This window comes from Galleria mellonella, unplaced genomic scaffold (genome assembly GCF_026898425.1).
Source record: "Galleria mellonella isolate WM207_F2 unplaced genomic scaffold, CSIRO_AGI_GalMel_v1 utg57, whole genome shotgun sequence".
Taxonomy (NCBI): Eukaryota; Metazoa; Arthropoda; class Insecta; order Lepidoptera; family Pyralidae; genus Galleria; species Galleria mellonella.
Genome location: NW_026442119.1, coordinates 10,815,272 through 10,820,035, shown reverse-complemented (window position 1 = coordinate 10,820,035; position 4,764 = coordinate 10,815,272). Strand labels below are relative to the sequence as shown.

At 30.9% G+C, this 4,764-nt stretch overlaps 1 non-coding gene across 1 annotated transcript; it reads right to left on the bottom strand.

The window, feature by feature from the left end:
* Positions 1–3,722: 3,722 nt before the first annotated feature.
* On the bottom strand, positions 3,723–3,795 carry Trnav-aac (transfer RNA valine (anticodon AAC)). Its single transcript has one exon. It is a non-coding gene; the product is annotated as a tRNA-Val (tRNA).
* Positions 3,796–4,764: the final 969 nt, after the last annotated feature.

Genomic DNA, 4,764 nt, shown 5'->3' with positions numbered 1-4,764 from the left:
CATTCCAATAAATAAATAAATCTATACCAAATCAAATGCTTTATAAACTCTAAATCCCACTTAATACATTAGAAATGTCTAAAGAGAAAATCATAATACGAGATCAAGGAAGGATTCTTTTCTTTTGCCTCTTTTTCTCGAGTTGCCTTTACCCATTGACATGTAAATTTTCTGAATGCATTGTAGATATATCATGTTTGTGGTATATTAGCATAAAAGACACCAAGCAAAGTGCCTTTGACAAGGAATATTCTTAGAATTTCATTTAATTTTGCCATAAAGAGATTATGTTTCAGAATTTATTTTTTAATAGGAAAATAAGTTTATCATGTTATTTTAATTATAATTTTATTTTAATATTAAATTAAGTACAATTATGTATATTATGCCATGTGGTCCAGGCATAAAATAGTTCACCCCTTCATTTCCCATGGGTATCGTAAGATGCGACTAAGGGAACATAATAGTCGAGAGATAGACAGCAATACCCCTCTTAAAACATCACTAACTAATAACTAAGTACTTAACCGCGGTTGTCAATCCGCCTGCCAATCGTAGCAACTACAAGCAAAAGTCCTCTTATGGGGAAGGCTTATGTTAAATAGTAGACAGTTAACGGCTGATATAGTATATATACACACATAACGTTAATATGGTCGACAAATGACTACGATTAATCATTTTAATTTATTGAAATTTAGTTATTTTCAGCCAAATTAAAGAAGAAGGAGGTTCTCAATTAGTTTTTTTTTTATATTTGTTACCTTATAACTCCGGTAGTTGTAAAACAATTTGGATTTCTTTTTATCTGAAATGATATATGTACTCAGGTACATTTCGGTCTAAAGAATTTTTATTAAAATCGCTTCATTAGTTTAGTTTAAATCAAAATAATTTGTTTTGCCACGATCGGGGTAATTTTTATTTGTTATGGAACACAATCTTTAATCTATATTTTAAATTTTGCAATATTCTAAATAGGTAATGAAAACATCGTTTTTCAGATTTTTGTTACTTAATTACAAATGTATTTAGAAAAAGAAATGTACACAGGTAAACATTTGCATCGTAATAATATTCTGTATCAAAATATAAGAGTAGGACACTATTGTTTTAATTTATGTGAAAAAAGTTTTTAAATGCAGCCAGCATTTATAAATATAAGGAAAACCATAAGAAACAATCCGGTGCAACTTTACGAGCACTTTCAATAGTAGTTGTTGTATTTTCCGGCATCGAAATGTTCTATATCGAACAACAACTGACAAGAAACTTCATATTATTTACATTTTCCAAATGATTTTGCATAAACCCGACCGGGATCAACTGTTATAGTTTTGTGTGACACGCCTGGGTATTTTTAATACATGGCAATAAAATGATAAATTCCGTCTGCGCTATTGATTTATGTTAATTGCGAATTATTATTATGCCATAATATCTTGTGGTTTTTATCCTCTACTTCGTCGATGTGTCCGGAATACTGATTATCCGGGGAAAAGTAGCTTACAGTTTCTTTCATATTTCATGACGATTAGTTATACCACTGTTAAGTTGTTAAGTTGTCAAGAGGAAAGAAACAAACATATTTCTATATTTATAAAACTTATTAGCTTTTTGATTTGGGATAACCTTCACTGACCAGGATAAAAAGTAGTCTATGCTCTTGTTCAAAATTTCATAGTCATTGGTAAAGCCGTTAAGGCGCGAAGAGGTATTCGCTTTCACATCCTGTTATAATATGGTAAATGCTAAAGTTTGTAACGATGGATAAACGTTTGTTATTCTTTCAAGCAAAAACTACTAAATGGATTTGAATAAAATTTAGTACATGAGCAGATTATATCCTAAGCTCATATATACTCGTAAGATACTTTATATAGTGATTCAAGCAGGTGAAGTCCCGGTATACAGCTAGTGTATAATATTAGTGAGGATAAGGATATACAACGATGCTATTACACGTTCCAATCCTATAACAAAGATGCAGACAAGACTATGTGGGAATGAGCTCAGGTCAATTGGCCCATCGTGACAAATTCACCAGAAACTAATTACGATGGTTTCCACATGGTACCGCGTGGAGATTGTACATTACTAACATAGGTATCGCTTGTCATCGTTATTAATAATACCATCCCTTCCCCTTTATCGATAGAAAGTCGTCTTAATGGGATAAACAAACAATTTGCTGGGTCAGATTATATCACTACACAGCAATAACTTCCTGTAATCAAATTTGAGTGGATCCCTGATAAGGTCCGACAGTCCTTTTGATAGCACATTGTTAATAAACGTCTCAAAGGGAGGATTCTGATGCAAATTAGATACATTAGTGAGGATGCCAGGCACCGGAATGGTTAATGCATATCGATTTATATTAGGTGTATTAAAGATGCTGATGATAAATTATCAGATAAGTATTAGAATAGAGGGTGCCGTCAAAAATATTTTGATTCTATAAAAATGCTAGCTTTTATTTATTTATTTATTTTAATATTACATCTGGAATCAACAGCTTATATCTAGAATAATTAAAAATACTATATTTACACCATACATTAGCCAATTACATATTCCCAATTTGTATACCAGACAATATTATGCTTATTTTTGGAGGGTAGGTTAAATTAAATAGAAAAAAATCTATGGAGATAATTATTTGAAACGTCGCATCACTGGAAATTCAACAATAATAATTAGCGTAAAAGTGTGTGTTATTTGTGTGTGTAGTGTTACGTGAATGTGGTGTACAAAGAAACAAAATGTTATGTGTGTAAAAAAGTGTGTTGTGCGCGTATTGTTTTGTATAAAGGAAAGGTTACATGCAGCTAATTTCATAGATTTACCAATAACCCCGCCTGCGTTAACGGAATACGCTGGCGGAGCACCAGTGAAGGGTGATAGATGAGAATGAAAACAGGCCAGTGTGATGATGGGCTACATGATGAATTCATCAGGAATTAACCATGATGGTTTCCAGGGAGAACCGCGAGGAGGTCGACCTGGTTGGGTATATTGCTAGCAATAGGATTCTCAGTCTCCATTACTAACAATCCCTTTCCCCCGATTGGTTATGTTCACAAAGTGTGTTTAAAAGAAGCCTATATCCTTCTCAATCTTTCATATAGTACGTATATACGAAATTTCATTGCGACTGGTTAAGCCATTAAGACATTAAGTGATAACATTATAATCAATATATACATAGTTAATATGGCACCAACAAGGGGTAAAACAGCGGGAAATAGCTAGTCTGTTATAAATTAAGTAAATAGTTCAAATACGAGTACAATACTTAATTTAATACCATAGTTCTAGTTTATTTATACAGATGGTAATCAATATTTTTTTGTTTTATAATAAAATTATTACTTTTAATTGCGAATAGTGTGTAGGACAGTAGTTAAATAAATAACTATAAAGTAGGATTTATTCTCTAAGCTACGGTTACTACTCCCCATTAGGACAGTTATCAATTTGCCATTCTATGAAGCATAAAAAAACACGATGACAATTTCTTCACATCCTTAATTGAACAAAAATAATACAATATTAAAAATAGAAAAGTATTATAAGGTTGGTTAAAATTTTCTAAAAAAGTTTACAATGATATTGTTTTTTTTTTGTCTGTTATTTAATTAACATGCCATTGTAAGTTAGTACTTTACAGATTAGGTTTTATGCTTATTTAATTTAAAGAAAACAGAAAAAAAAACAAATGTTTCCGCCCGGGATCGAACCGGGGGCCTTCTGCGTGTTAGGCAGATGTGATAACCGCTACACCACGGAAACTACATCCATGCATTAGGAATTTAAGAACCAGTAGCCAAAAAATATGAAAGCGACATTTTTAATTTATTGCTAAACTGATTAAATTTTAAGATAACTATGTAGTAACTTGTTAAACAGGTACTTGATCTAATGTTTGTAATTTTATTATTGTGCACTAAATATTCGTGTCGATATTAGGTATATGTTGTCTGATATTAGTATGATTACACTTTTATACTATACTAATTTTTATTTGTAATGTGCCTTACTCCGCGTGATCTGAATATTTTAATTAACTACGATAAAAATTAGCTTATGTTATATCCTAAGTATGTGTATGCCTAATTTCACGTCGAATCATTGAGTTGTTAAGACACCAAGAGGTTAATACAAGTATTAATATTCATAGTATTAATAAGGATAAATAATTGTATGGTTTATATTATAACACGAGGAGGACAGAAGTACTGAAACAGACTACTGTTGTATAAATTCTTCTAGTAATTTTCAGTACTCGTGTAACTACGAATATAACAATCGAAAAGGAGTATTAAACTCACAGTAAATTCATCAATAACGTTCCTTGGGGACTTAAGATTTATGCGAAGACCCAACCTAGCTGGCCCTTATCTCGCCAAATGTCGACGTCGAAAGACACGTCCCTAACTATTTTCTCTCCTAAAAATTTCCATAAGCTGCTGATTTAGAACTTACAGTAGGTACTTTTGTCTTTTAACTTACAAAATTTATAAAAATAAAGTAATTTTTGGTATAATAACTTTAAAGAAAAAATGTTTTACTATACTCTTCGTTTTTTAAATTTAAAAATAGAATTTCGTGGCATATTTTTATTTAAACTTTCATACTATAATTAGAATTTAATATTTCTAAAATTGCAAATTAATCAATTCAAAATGTGACTTAGGTATTCACAGAATTTATTCCTTCAAATATAAAATTGTAATTTCATAAACAACCAGCACCTTATAA